General features: G+C 41.3%; 1 long non-coding RNA gene across 1 annotated transcript; it reads right to left on the bottom strand.

Moving 5' to 3' along the window:
• Nucleotides 1-13,540: 13,540 nt before the first annotated feature.
• Nucleotides 13,541-15,320, bottom strand: LOC129426592 (uncharacterized). The gene is made up of 3 exons (XR_012366047.1): nt 15,207-15,320; nt 14,869-14,994; nt 13,541-14,666 (listed from the first exon to the last, which is right to left on the bottom strand). It is a non-coding gene; the product is annotated as an uncharacterized lncRNA (long non-coding RNA).
• Nucleotides 15,321-15,621: the final 301 nt, after the last annotated feature.

Genomic DNA, 15,621 nt, shown 5'->3' on the forward strand with positions numbered 1-15,621 from the left:
AACAGGCAATATTTGTTTTCGATTATATTTAGCTTGTTTAAAAGTAGACATTTCAGGCTTTCTTTGGATATGTGTATCATGCTTGTGTGACGAGTATTCGCGGAGTTTCAATTGATTTTTGTAACGTGTTTTGAGAGACAGCTGGCGGAGACAGAAATGTCTGGATGTACACCCTGTTTATTTTCTTTATTTGACAAAAACACAAAGATCTGTTGTTATTGTGAATGAACACATATTAAAGAAGACCCTTTACCGTTTCAAATGATGTCAAACACGTAAGTGTATGATTATTAATGATGGAGTATTTTAAGTTGATTCTGCCATGATAAGGAAAAAACACGTCAAAACGCGGCCCCGCGTTTTTGGACCCCAGGGGGTTAAAGGGAAATGTTTATCCTTTTCAGTTTTGCGCACAGAAAACAACATTGTCAAAACAATACCACGGTGTCTCATGGCAATTTGTACCTATTTTACGAGGTGGCTAATTCGTATCAGAGCATGTGAGCGAAGCAGAGCAGTGTGACGCTCCGCTAAATATTCCGCTCAACTGTTCAAGCGCTCCACTCACTCGCGTACCGCCCAAGCAAGCGCTCCTTTAACTTTTTCGCTCACGCTCGCAAATAAACCAATTCCCGCTCCGATCCCGCTCCGACATAAAAAAATATTTAGTAAGCCTAATTGTTTTCTGTACTGACGTTCTTGAATAATTGCATTTAATTAAAGTATTAGCTGATAAATCGCAGTTATGTACAGTTGTGTGTTGGCTATTAGACCTAATTTAACTGATACGGAGCTCCGGTTATAATTAAAATTAACAATTTGTTTCCACGACATCCACATGTTTTACTAATTCACAATTTTAAGTAATAATAAATGTAATAAGTAATTACCAAATATTATAATACTTCGTTCCCCTTATGAGAAAAAGATAAACAAACTATACTATTATATAAATATATTATTTGAAAAAAACTAAAATAAATTGAAGAACAATTTCTTAACAAGAAGGTTTTTTAAGTGCAAATTTACAGTGCATCGGTAAATACAGAACACAGCTGTGTCTTAAAGAAATTAAAAATTAGACCGTATTTATGAATCTGTGAATGTACAAAACGAATGCAATACAGAAGGCCATGAGTATTTATTAATGGCATTTTCAATAGTATATTAGTAGATCAATAAATATGTATCTATATGAAAACGAATAAATCATTATTTTGGCTAAATTAATCTGGATAAATCATTTTAGTCAGAATGATTTGTCATCATTTCAGAACAAGCTTAAATGGTATCTATAAGAACTTACATTTTATCCCGAGTGCTACTTGGTCGAAAATATGTAGAAATATAGCCTATGCGAGAACAAATTACAGAACAAAACTGTTTAGCTCACGCGGACCGAACGAAAAGCCGTTAATTAAGTGGACTCTCTGTAAAATAGAAGACGTGCTGAATCAGTCGAGTCGGCAGATTATCATCAATGTTTATTATGTTCCACGCAGATTTTGTTGATGAATAAATTTAATATCTAAATGTCCAGGTAAGAGTCAAGTGTTATTCAGTCAGTTAATACTAAAGGCACCGGCGTTTTTGGCTGAAGCTTCCTCATCCACGGAGCGGACGCTGTAGATACACAAAGAACTATAAAGGTTTTTATTTTAAGTGGTTTTAATGTTGGTAAGCAATCAGTTATATTATGGTGCTTTATATTTGTGTTGATCAGTTATTAAAGTAATTTTAATCTTTAAAACTGCATCTAGATGCAGACGACGCTACAGTTATTCTGTCATCTTAGTTTCATTTCTTTCATTTATATATAAGGTTGGCGACTTCATTAAAACAATATTTGAACTCCATAACTTATTGCTAGCCGTTTTTACAGATTCTCGAACTAGCAAATTACCAAAGGGCATTCTGGGATGAGTGAGCGGTCCTGAGCGTATTGAGCGAGCGGAGTGGAATTTTCGGAAATGCGCTCTGATGGAAATATTACCACACCGCTCAACGCTCCGCTCCCGCTCGGCTCACATGCTCTGATTCGTATTAATTTGTACGACCACATTCGTACATTTTTGTACTTGATTCTGTAATGGATGAGACGGGGAATCTTATGCAAGTAAAATGTTTATTAGAATAAACAGAGTAGAGGAGAGGAAAAATTATAATCCACAAGGGTCTCAGCAAGTCAGCAGCCAACAACACAATCCATAGTAGTAAATCCACAGTCTCATGAGGAATCAGCTGGAATACACAATCCTCAACGCGGCAGGAAAAATAATCCTCAGTTCTCAGAAACTGGTAAATAGGCAGTACGGATGGTGAGAAACACCACCACGCTCAATCGGATCTAGCCTGAAAACGAGACACACCGATGAGCAGAGAAACGAGACACAAAAAGTTCACAGAGGAGTACAGTACCGGGTAAATGAAGAAACTCTCTCAGCTTGAATGAGGCTTAGTTGAATTACGGTGATTACGGCCGCCGAAAGTCCATAAGAATCAATAACAGTAATCCATACCGGAGGTGAGAGCGAGTACCGAGTGACACCAATCTCTGCCGAGTCCTGGAGGCAAAAATTCACAAGAGAACAAAAAAACACGATCAACAGACCAACAAGAGTCTAGCATAGCATGACAGCGATCACCCGGAAGTAACTCAACAAACGCGCACAAAACACAGCAACCCCGGACCTAAAATAGAGGAAAACAACACACATCAGCTGGAAAACAATCAGGGATAACGAGAAGGGAGGAGACCAAGAGTGCACACATGAGACACAAAAGGTAAACAAACAAAAAGAGCAACCGATCACACCGGGATCCTGACAGTACCCCCCCCACGGCCGGCACCAGACGGACCAGGGAGGGACTCACCCTGTCGACGACGGAGATCCTCGATCAGTCCGGGGTCCACAATGTCCCGAGCCGGTACCCAACACCTCTCCTCCGGACCGTATCCCTCCCAGTCCACAAGATACTGAAAACCTCTACCCCTACGGCGAACATCTAGTAACCTCCTGACCGTGTAGGCAGGAGTACCATCCACTAGAAAAGGGGCGGGGGCTTAGGGGCAGAGACAGGGGAATTAATAGAAGCAAAAATCACTGGTTTAACCCTGGATACATGAAAAACAGGGTGAACCCGACCAAGAGAAAGAGGTAACTTAAGCTTAACTGTCACTGGATTGACCACCTTGACAATACTGAATGGCCCAAGAAATCTCGGAGCCAGCTTACGAGATGGCTCGCGAAGAGGCAGATCCTTGGAGGAAAGCCAAACCTTCTGTCCACAGATATAACGAGGAGGAGGTCGCCGGTGATGGTCAGCCGCAGCCTTGGTTCGTCTGGAGCTTTGTAATAATAGGGTTCTAGCTTTCTTCCAAGTGTGTCTGCACCTTCGGACAAAAGCTAAAGCCGACGGAACCGCTGCATCGGGTTCTTGTGATGGAAATAGGGGAGGTTGGAAACCGATAGAGGCTTCAAACGGGGACAGATTGGTCGAGGAAACGGGAAGAGAGTTATGAGAGTACTCGACCCAGGGAAACTGTTGGCACCAGGAGTTTGGATAGCGAGACGACAGACAGCGGAGCGTACGACCGAGATCCTGATTAGCCCGTTCACATTGCCCGTTGGTCTGCGGATGGTAACCAGAAGACAGACTGGCGGTGGTGCCGATCTGTTTACAAAACTCCTGCCAGAAATGCGAGATGAACTGAGGACCCCTATCTGAAACCACATCAGAGGGAAGACCGTGTAACCTAAAGACATGGTTAATCAGAACCTGAGCCATCTCCTTGGCAGTAGGAAGTTTGGGCAGGGGAACAAAATGAACCGCTTTAGAGAAGCGATCCACCACAGTCAAAATAACTGTGTTACCATCAGATGGTGGCAAGCCAGTGACAAAATCAAGGGCTATGTGAGACCAGGGGCGGGAGGGGACAGGCAAAGGTTTAAGCAGACCAACAGGCGGCTGATGAGAGGCCTTATTACAAGCACAAACCTGGCAGGCTAATACAAACTGTCTGACGTCAGAACCCATAGCGGGCCACCAAAAACGTTGACGGACAGCAGCCAACGTTCTCCGAACACCAGGATGGCCGACAAACCTGGATTCATGACACCACCGGATGACATCAGAACGCAACGCCTCGGGAACCCACAGACAACCCGCTGTACACCCCTCTGGAACTTCCACCCTTCGTCCGGCCTCTCTCACCCGCTGCTCGATGCCCCAGACGACCGCCCAACCAGTGACGCCACTCACCCAAAGCGAGTCTAACCGCCAGCAGCTCCCGATTACCTATGTCGTAATTACGTTCTGCTGGGTTTAACCGGTGAGAAAAAAAGCGCAAGGATGCACTTTCCCATCAATAGGTGACCGCTGAGACAAAACGGCGCCTACCCCGACATCAGAAGCATCTACCTCAACTATAAACTGGTGAGCCGGATCAGGAATAGTAAGTACAGGTGCAGAGATGAAACGGGACTTTAATTAATCAAAGGCTTCCTGAGCTTCGTTATTCCAACGAAAACCTACTTTAGTAGAGGTAAGTGAAGTAAGAGGTTTAGCGATCTGACCAAAGTTTCTGATGAAACGCCGATAAAAATTGCCGAATCCCAGAAATCGCTGTAAATCCTTACGTGTGTCGGGTACTGGCCACTCAGCGACCGCTTTGATCTTAGCGGAATCGGGGCGAATCTCTCCCGCGGCTATAACAAAACCCAAGAACGAAACCGACTGTTTGTGGAATTCGCACTTCTCCACCTTAACAAATAACTGATTCTCTAAGAGCCGTTGTAAGACTAGGCGAACATGCTGGGTGTGTATCTGCACTGAAGGTGAGAAGATGAGAATGTCATCCAGATACACGAAGACAAATTTGTTAATCATGTCTCCCAACACTTCATTGACCATAGTCTGGAAGACAGCTGGAGCGTTCGCTAATCTGAACGGTAAAACGGAGTATTCCCAGTGTCCAGAGGGTGTATTAAATGCTGTCTTCCCCTCATCGCCCTCCCTTATGCGAACCAAGTGATACGCGTTACGCAGATCTAACTTGGTGAAGACGCGAGCTCCCTGTAATAGTTCAAAGGTGGTGGACATTAAAGGTAAGGGGTATTTATTCTTAACAGTAATGTCGTTTAACCCTCTATAATCAATACACGGACGGAGGGAGCCGTCTTTCTTCTTGACAAAGAAAAAACCTGCCCCCGCCAGGGGAGGTGGAACGGCGAATGAGACCGGCGGCAAGAGCTTCATTAATATATTTGTCCATTGCCTCTCTTTCAGGACCCGAAAGGGAAAAAACACGACCCTTAGGCGGAAAAGTACCTGGGAGAAGATCGATAGCACAATCATACGACCGGTGAGGAGGCAGGGACGTAGCTCGAGTCTTACTGAACACCCGGTGCAGATCGGAACACTCCGCCGGAACCCCCGAGACATCAGCCGCTGGAATCTGCAAAACAGGACAAACAGGATCAGAAAGAGCAGGACCAAGACAAGATACATGACAAGACAGTGACCAAGACAATACAAGACAATTCTGCCAATCAACGTGAGGATTATGTTTAGTTAACCAGTCATGACCTAAAATAATGGGTGACTGGGAAGAATGTAACAAAAGAAATTTAAAATCCTCACGATGATTGCCAGAAACAAAAAGACTTACAGAGGGGGTGCAATGAGTGATCTCTGCCATGTGTTGCCCTTTTAAAGTTAAAGCAGATAGACACTCTGTTAGGGGCACCGCAGGAATACCCCAAGACTCAGCGAGATAAGCGTCCATAAAACTCGCCTCGGCACCGGAGTCCAGCAAGGCCTGAGAGTGGAACACACAATTATTATGGATGATGGAGACAGTCAACATGGTACGAGACCCAGGAGAAGAACTGAGTGGAGAAACGCCCACCGATACTCCCGGGGCTACCGGCGGGCGGAACCTTTTGCTGGGCAGTTGAGAGCCTTATGCCCCGGCTTACCACAGTACAGACACAGACCATTGACGAGACGTTGTTGTTTCTCTTCTGCAGTAAGCCGAAGGCGACCCAGTTGCATAGGCTCACCCGGAGAGATGGATGGTGAAGAAACATCGTTGCCCACATGCAGCGAGGGATCGGACAGAAGATGGTGTAAAGAGCGACGAGCCCTCCGCTGCCTGTGGCGAGCCTCGACACGGAGCGCCAGATCGATGGTACCTTCCAGAGAGCCAGGTAGGTCATGGGATGCGATCTCATCTTGAATATGTTCATTCAAACCTCTGAGAAACTGAGCTCTCTGGGCGGAGTCGTTCCATTCGCTTGACACGGCGAGGGTTCTGAATTTAATCGCGAAATCCGTAACAGAAGAATTACCCTGAGTGAGGCGGGTCAACTCGGCTGCTGCTAAATCGCCTTGTACACTACGGTCAAATAGTCTGATCTTCTCCATGCGAAAAGATTCAAACGTGACGCAGCAAGGGTGTTTGGCATCCCAGACTGCCATTCCCCAGTCTCGCGCTCTGCCCGTGAGGAGAGTAAGGACATATGCCACCTTTAAAGCCTCCGAGGCATACCTCCGAGGCTGGAGCGCGAAGACTAGGGAGCACTCAGAAAGAAAGGCTCTGCATGACTTGACATCTCCGTCGTAGGTGGGCGGATTATTCGCATGGGGTTCGCGTTCCGTACCACTCAAACTCTCAGTAGAGGATGTGGACGCTCCTCTATCTCCAATGGCTTGCGCCACCTGCTCCATTCTGTTATGGATTTCCGCTAGACGACCCGACAGCACTTGGAAATCATGAGAAGCTGAGGAAAGCATAGATGAATGTTGCTCCAATAGCGCCCCCTGCTGGGCTAAAGCCGCTTGGACTGACTCTCCACTCGCCTGACTTGCAGATTCCATGTTGGCGCGTTCGTTCTGTAATGGATGAGACGGGGAATCTTATGCAAGTAAAATGTTTATTAGAATAAACAGAGTAGAGGAGAGGAAAAATTATAATCCACAAGGGTCTCAGCAAGTCAGCAGCCAACAACACAATCCACGATAGTTCTCTGAATAGTAGTTAATTCACAGTCTCATAAGGAATCAGCTGGGAATACACAATCCTCAAACGCGGCAGGGAAAATAATCCACCGTTCTCAGAAACCGGTGAATAGACAGTTCGGACGGTGAGAAACACCACCACGCTCAATCGGATCTAGCCTGAAAACGAGACACACCGATGAGCAGAGAAACGAGACACAAAAAGTTAACAGATGTGTACAGTACCGGGTAAATTAAGAAACTCTCCCAGCCTAAATGAGGCTAGTTGAATTACGGTGAATACGGCCACCGAAAGTCCACAAGATTCAAAAACAGTAATCCATACCGGAGGAGAGAGCGAGTACCGAGCGACACCAATCTCTGCCGAGTCCTGGAGGCAAAAATTCACAAGAGAACAAAAAAACACGATCAACAGACCAACAAGAGTCTAGCATAGCATGACAGCGATCACCCGGAAGTAACTCAACAAACGCGCACAAAACACAGCAACCCCGGACCTAAAATAGAGAAAAACAAACACACATCAGCTGGAAAACAATCAGGGATAACGAGAAGGGAGGAGACCGAGTGCGCACACATGAGACACAAAAGGTAAACAACAAAAAGAGCAACCGATCACACCGGGATCCTGACAGATTCATACATATTTGTACTTAGGACGTTGGGGTTAGGGATGGGGTTTCATTATTGTTGTTTTTTTATGATAATCGTAAATTTTTGCACGATTAACTTTGTACGAATTCATACGAATTACCCAACTCGTAAAATATGTATGAATTCTTGTGAGATCAGGCTGAACAATACCTGTTCACTTTAGGGTTTAGGGTTAGGCACATGGCCTACTTACAGTACACCGCAAGAAAAAATTATAATTTTAAAGATGAAAAATATATAGCTTTAATATTTACGTTAGCATAACCATAACTAATTCCTTTTTAATTTGTTATTGTAGACGCTGTCATTTGTTGTGTCTCCATTATTGCTCGGAACAATTAAGGAAGCTTATCATGTTGATTAGAAATATAGTTCTCGTTGACTCTCTAAAGCCAAGATCATTTTAAATGCAGTACTAGTTATCATTATATTAATAATCGACCAGTTCTGAGGGGTTTTCCAGGTCACGCTATTGTAAATGAGCTTTGTAAACCAAGCATTATTTAATGCCCCAATTACATTTGGTTAATACATTTTCTGGGATAGTCTGAACGGTTGATGGCCGCATTTATGATGTCATTAAATATCTCCGTAATTCCGTCATTAAGCTGTTCATTATGTACAGACTGTGGTTTAATCTCTCATGGGCTCCAATAACCACTGAGTTCTATTAAACCCTGCCGACCAGCGATTGATGATCGCGGACCTCAGAATGGGCCTCACTCAAAGAGAGAGATCTCCCACAATGCATCATCGTATGAAGGTCACATCCAGTAAAAAGGCTGGTACAGTTTTAAGTAAGGAGTTGTTTTGAAGCATGAAGTTTATCTATCAGTTTATTTTTGCATTAAATTCCGCTGTACACTGTAAGAAACAATTTGTCAAAAATGGTCTCAAGCTGTCGCTGGGTTAGTACCCTTCATAAAGGTCTTAATATGTACCTTTTAGGTACAGATACGCATACATTTGGTACCTATACTCTATATACATTTGGTGTATTTATATGCCCTCTTTGGGTACCAGTATGTACCTATGAGATGCTAATATAAACTTTTCAGATACAAAGGTGTACTTTTGGAAAGGGTACCGGCCCAGTGACAGCCAGGCACATATTTCTTTTTGTTCAGGTTTTAACAGATGCTTTGCCACAAGGAATTTGTGTTATCAGACTTTAAACAGCTGCATGTTCGTGTTGTGATTTTGTCACAGGGGATATTTTTGCAGTACGCTGTGAGGCATAATGTTTCGTGAGATTTCTAATGCTTTGATAATTTTCTCCAGGGGGTTTAAAAGAAAGTCTATTACTTAGGCATAGTTATCATCTCAAATAATGATACATGTGTGTATTGCATGTATGCCTCGCAGAAAGGTCAATCTCAGAATGCATTGCTACAAGCTCATTGAAAAACATTGAAGATGGCAATTACCCAAGAGAAATGCTTTTTAAAAAACATATCCATTTTTTTAACACCGAAAATCACTGCTGAACATTTTTTTGAGTTCTGCGTATACAAATGCTATTAGAGCATCAACAATCTAGCATCATATTTTAAAGTCAATTGAGGATCTCAGATGCACAAGCCGCTTTTATCCGCTTTATCTTGGCCTCAAGCCTTACAGAAATTCCGGCTTGTTGGCAGAAACCATTAAGAGTCTGATTGCTCATTTACAAGAAAACATGTCAGATGCACTTAGAGGGTTTTGCATCTGAGCTATTCAATTGGGGATTAAGTTGGTATTTTAAGTGTTCAGATATTAAACAGCTCTATGTCCGTGTTGTTTTTTAACCAAGATCTTATCACAAGGGAGTCTTTTGTACCATATTTTTTAAAAGTGAGCCATAAAGTGCTTTGTAAGATTTCAAACGCAGTATTTGTTTTTCACTGTCATTTTCAAGAAAGTGACAGCCTGTAAAAAAGAGCCAAAACCAAATGTCATCTCTATCTTACTAAGATTAGGAATTTAAAGCTCAGGGTAAAGACATCCTCTGCAATTTCATGTCTTGAGGTGTCTGTGGCATTGCTTGTTTTGGGTTAGCCGTCAGTCAGATATGAGACGTGAGCTGTCAAAGCAAGAAGATACTGCAGGTTTTTGTCTCAAGTATTGGCAGCGGATTCGGGGACACGCTGGTCCCTGGAGGCTCTAGACTGACAGGCCTCTTTCTCTTTGGCTTTCACTTCTTAGTTCCTGTGTTTTGAGGTTTCTTTCATATCTGTACCCCGCTGGTGTCTTTTCGCTTTTGCCTTGGTTGGAATCCCGAAGATAATGTACCGATTCGAACTCTGGAGAGTGTCGGGCTTTCGGATGTTTTTAGGATAAGGCTTACAAGCTCAATGTCATTGTTGGTATCCAACTAAATTATACTAAAACTAACTTAAGCACTATTCGGACGGGATTAGTTTTCCAAACGACGTTTGAGTTTCAACGTTTCCCCCAGGACGTCTGTGATTTTATGTACCGATTCGGACAGGATTAAAATGATGCAGGCTATTCCAGAGATGGGAGTGTCTGTTTCATGCATTTGGGCATTGCAGTAGCACGTGCTCTGGATACGCGTGTTTGTAATGTTTAATATTTTGCTTTAAATGTAAAATTATGACGGAACATGTCATTTATTAATTTAATTTTAACAAATAAAATAAAATATAAAAATCCTACTAAAGTAACGTTAGCCTACGTGTTTTATATAACTGTCTGCTTATAATAAACACAAAGAAATGAAGAAATAATGATAATACAATTTAATATCTTTATTAATTAACATTACCATTCCGTAGTTGAACAACTTTGAACAGAGTTTCTTATAACGTTAATGATATTACAGTGGCCAGTGTTTGATATTCAGCTCGTATTGATTTAATTATTTTATTTTGCCGAATGCGAAAAAACATTCATATCTGAATGAATGGGACTCAGGAAATACAATATACGCACATTAGTAAGACCTTACGGCAGATCACGTTGGCCAAAACATGAAATTAACCGTGTTTTCAAAAGATATTGCGGGCAAACACAGACATTTGCATTCGAACGGGATTACATTTCTCAGAGGACCTCTGAGTTCGGCGAAACACAGTAGGTAAATTGCTCTGGAATTCTTACGGAGGTCGTCAGAGAAAAACACAGACATGGCCGATTCGGACGGGATTAAAAACACAGAGGACCTATGAGAAGCACGATTTTCTCAGAGGTCCCATCCGAATAGGGCTTAAGTCTCACCAAAAATCTAAAGGTTACACTCTAAAAAATATTTAACCCAGGGCTGGGTAACTATAGGACAGAACACACCTCCGGGCCAAAATGACCCAAACAATGGGCTGTTCCAACCCAACTGCTGGGTTATTGTTAATCAACCATGTTGAAACAACCCAACAGTTGGGCTAAAACAACCCATTATTTGGGTCATTTTAACCCAGAAATGTGTTCTGTCCTATAGTTACCCAACCCTGGGTTAAAAACAACCCCGTATTTTTTAGTGTGTAACCTGCAAGATTTCCCTGATAACCCAGCTTCACCAGAAACATACTGGTTTAAACAGAACCATGCTGGTTTTTGCAGGATACGTAATCCTCGATTTATACCCCACAGAATTTCAACATGCTATCATCAGCTACTAAACACTCTTGATGTACTGTATAGCTAAGTTTCTGATCTGCTGTTTCTTTCCGGGAACCTGCATTGAAATACTGTTTTTATGCATTTTGACAGGGGCTTTTATCCTAAGTGACTTGTGGTTTATTTTAAGGTGTACATTTACCCATGTGCATGTTCCCTGGGTGCTAATAATATGCTTTACCAAGTAAACTACAAGGACACTAGGAAATAGTTTTGTTTAATGTTTTTTCTTTAGCATTAAAGTGCCCATCTTATGACTGCTTTTCCACAAGTTAAATAGATGTATGAATTCCATAAAGCATGTTTCAAAAGTTGTTTGCTCGAAATAGCTTGTAGGAAAAGATTGTTACCCATCTCTAGGAGCCTCTGTTTCAGGGCATTTCAGATTGTGCCATTTTGAGCTAGTCATTACATATTTATGAGCTGCTGCTCCTTTGATCACACCCCACTACTAACGTCATGTGCGCGTAGTGATATCGTGAGCAGTACAGATCATACTGTGTTATTATTTTATATATTATTATTATTAACGGTTTATGTTGCCAACAGACAAATCATGCAGAAAAGTATCACTAATAAGTACACTACAGGAGAAGAAACTCATGACACACAATGATTCCAGAGTCAATTGTGATGTAACGTTAGCAGTCTCAACAATAAAATCGTTTTCCCTGGACAATGCTAACATATTCCCGTTATAAAACATTTTCATACGCATTATTTTCGCAAATTACAGAAATTAAGACCCGGCGGGGGATGTACACTGCTTGTGGACCGCGTGCTAATTGCTAGAAGCTAGCGGGAGGTCCGGACGTAAAGTTATAAGAGGCTCGGGGGTTATCCTCGTCAGAAAAGCCGGGGCGGTAAGGCCCGGTCTCGGTTAGTTTGGCAAAAAACTTTTAGTTTGGCAAAGCACTATTACTTAGTTCTTGTAGAATTGTAAAATAAAGCCGTTAAATTTGTTTTAAACTTTCGAAACCACGCTGTAAACTATCTAGCCGGCAAAAATATCTATATAGCCTAACGTTACTGTCTACAAACAATTTTAACATCACTATACATTTAAAAGGTATAATTTACGGGATTGGCACCAATGTATGATCTCTGTTTTGAGATACAGATGCTCTAGCATCATAAATGTATTATTTTGTGACAGAAGATGACAACATGCAAAATATAACGTGACTTTTTACCTTTTGTGTTGATACAACGATCGCGAATCGAATCCAGTCTGTTTCAGATGTGTGAATGATCCATGAAAGTCCAATAAAATACATCCAATGACCATTTTTGTCCACAAATGCGTATAATCCGTGAAATATAGATACATAGTCTGTTGTTTACATCAGATTTCGCAAGAAGGTCTTATCGCCTACAATCTGATGACTATTTGCGTCGTAACACACTGTATATAAGATTACTCCGGGTTCCAATAACCACGCGTTAAAACTTTGTTTTTAAAAGTAGGCGGAAGTATAATCCATAATATCCAAATAGCGCTGTTATTTCAGTGAGACATGATAACAGCAGGGTATCAGCGAGCGAAGTGACTGCTCTCTGTGCTCTCTCTAGCTCCCTGGTGGGTGGAGACCTGCCTATTTTGAGGACAAAAACATTGTCTTATATTCGGGTATAAGGTACTTAAAGAATTCATATTAGTACCTCAAATGTACATATTGGTACCAAATGTATACATATCAAGACCTAAATAGTACACATTAGGACCTTTTTAAAGGCTACCATCCTACCTTCTTCTTTTGAGAGTATACAGTATCTCTGGAGCTTTACAAGTCATCACCAAGTGTCTTGTCAAGTAGTCAATGGACAATAAAAATAATCCTTGTGGCTTTTAAAATGCCCATATTATGAAAAACTCACTTTTTCTGGGTTTTGGGGTGTTATTTTGTGTCTCTGATGCTCCCACAAGCATACAAACTTGGAAAAAAATCCATCCATGCTATTTTTGAGTGAGATACAGGTTTCTGAATCTCCTCTGCCTTGAGTCTCAGATTGCGCGAGTTCAAACCCAAAACTTGGGTTATTTTTTACTAAAATGATGGGTTAATTTGACTTCATAAATGGGTTAAAAATGTATATAGGGTTATTTTTATTCCTTTTAAGATTATCATTTAAAATTAAAAACCACAAGATAAACAAACAGGTCAACATTGTATTAACTTTATTTTTCATTAATATTTTTTAGCATATTACACTTTGTGTAATGTACACTTTGTACACAATAGCTCAATCAAAAATTCAGGAGATCATACCAAACTATAAATACAATAAATAATAAAATTCCATTTTTAAACAATTTCTTCATTTGCCTCTAATTGCAAAAGTGTAAGTGGTGGTTTCCCGGACAGGGATTGGATAGTCCTTAGTTATTAATTAGGAAATATAACAAGTTTGAACAAACATGTCTTAATAAAAACATTACTTGTGTGCATTTCGAGGGAAAACAAAGGGCATTGATGAATTTTAAGATATGTCAGTGCAAGTAGTTTTCAGTTTGGACAGCTCTTACATTTACTTTAGTCTAGGACTAGTCTTATCCTTGTCTGTGAAACCGCCCCTATATGTTTTAACATTTTAAAAAAATTCATGAAATTCATAAAATACCTTTAAGAACAACTGTTTGTTACAAAGCAGTATTGTTTTAGTCTACATTCTGAACACAAACAAAAAATCTATGAAATACAGCATTTTGCCAGTGTAACATTTCATAAACATGTCATTAATATTCATCAAGTAATACTCTTAGGTGCTCTAAGCGAATTCACGTGTTTTAGACCATGAAACATTTTTTGTTACATACAGCAAACATCTTCTCACTATCTGCTTGCTGCCTGTCCGCTGATCAAACTGTAAAAAAACGCGATCTCTGTAGACAGCCCAGGCTCCACAAACTGCAATAAAAACACAGTGGCCAAACCTACCATCAGAAGGGATAACAAAGTGTTCCAGCCAATTAACGACAAGAAGGATTTGGGGGTGAGGGTTGGGCGCGTTCATGAAAGCACAGAAGGGAGGGGAGGAGTTAGCTATGCTCTGTTTGTTTGAAAACAGTTCAAACATCAACAAAAAGTAACGTCACACAGATTCGCTTAGAGCACCTTTAAGTCTGTAAAAAAAACCTAAAATGATAACTCTTGTACCTGAAACCCAGTCTATTAAAAAAACCTCTTGTCATTTACTTGCAAGAATGTAGTGCTTCTACTACCCTAATCTAAGTGCCTTGTCCAAAGTTTCTCCTCCAAGGATGACGAATGCCTGGGAGTCATTTTCTCGTGTCCATTTTCAAGTGACAGGAAATAAGGGTAAAGTCCTGATGCTTCAGCCTGCTGGAGTTACTCCATCATATTTGTTCCAACCTAAAGGACACACAATGCAAATGAGTTAAGGTGAAACTTGGGGGGTGTCAGGGTGTATGGGTGATGGGTTTGGGAGCTATTACACCTTGATCTTGCCCACTTTAAGACAGCCACTAACATAATGTCCCAAACTTTTGAATGGTAGTTTATTTAAATACCTGGTAAATAAATTATTAAAGTAAATTTCTTGATTTGTACTCACAGGCTGAATGTCGATGAAAGCTTTTTTGCCATCATCAATGCTGGGCCGGACTTTTTCTGGCAGTTTTGAAGGGTGGAGGTGGAAGCAAAACAGGGAGCAGCTTTAATGCAAGATATCCCTTTGCATCTGTAGCAGCAGAAATTGAAAAGCAGCATGGTCAGATAATGTTGGTTAACTGTCTGGCATTTCAAATAAATGAAGATGAGTGGAGAAAGTGCTAAATCTCCCAACAGCAATTATTGCCAAAAATTTTCTTCATTAATTTATCAGTGGCTGCCTTTATTAAATTGATATTAGTAAATCTGGCCCATAATATCAAAATAGTGGAGAAACTTTACCTTGTGTCATCTCCTCAACTGAACATGGAAGCTTTGCTTCTGGTTTAGAAAAATGCAAGATCCTATCGGTATATCAAGGGAGCCATTTCTTGAAGAGTTTTGGAGCTGCATCCTAATGTAATGTGTAAAAGTCTTGTGCAATCTAAATGCAAAAATAACAAAAAAAAAACAACTTCTAAAAAAAAGACTAAATAAAACTCTTGTTCCCTTTCAGTCGGTCACTACGACGTCACGTCGTGACCGACGAATTGGGAACCGCTTCGCGGGTGACCTATCTGCTTCGAGAAACCTTTAAAACGCCAATGAACTTGGCATGCAGATAATTGCATCTGCCGGCGCCGCCCCGCCGCACAGCTATTTAATGAGCGGCAGGTGCAGTTATCAAATCAGCTTTTTAGCTTCGAAAGCTGGCAGA

Source organism: Misgurnus anguillicaudatus, chromosome 23, assembly GCF_027580225.2.
Source record: "Misgurnus anguillicaudatus chromosome 23, ASM2758022v2, whole genome shotgun sequence".
Lineage (NCBI taxonomy): Eukaryota > Metazoa > Chordata > Actinopteri > Cypriniformes > Cobitidae > Misgurnus > Misgurnus anguillicaudatus.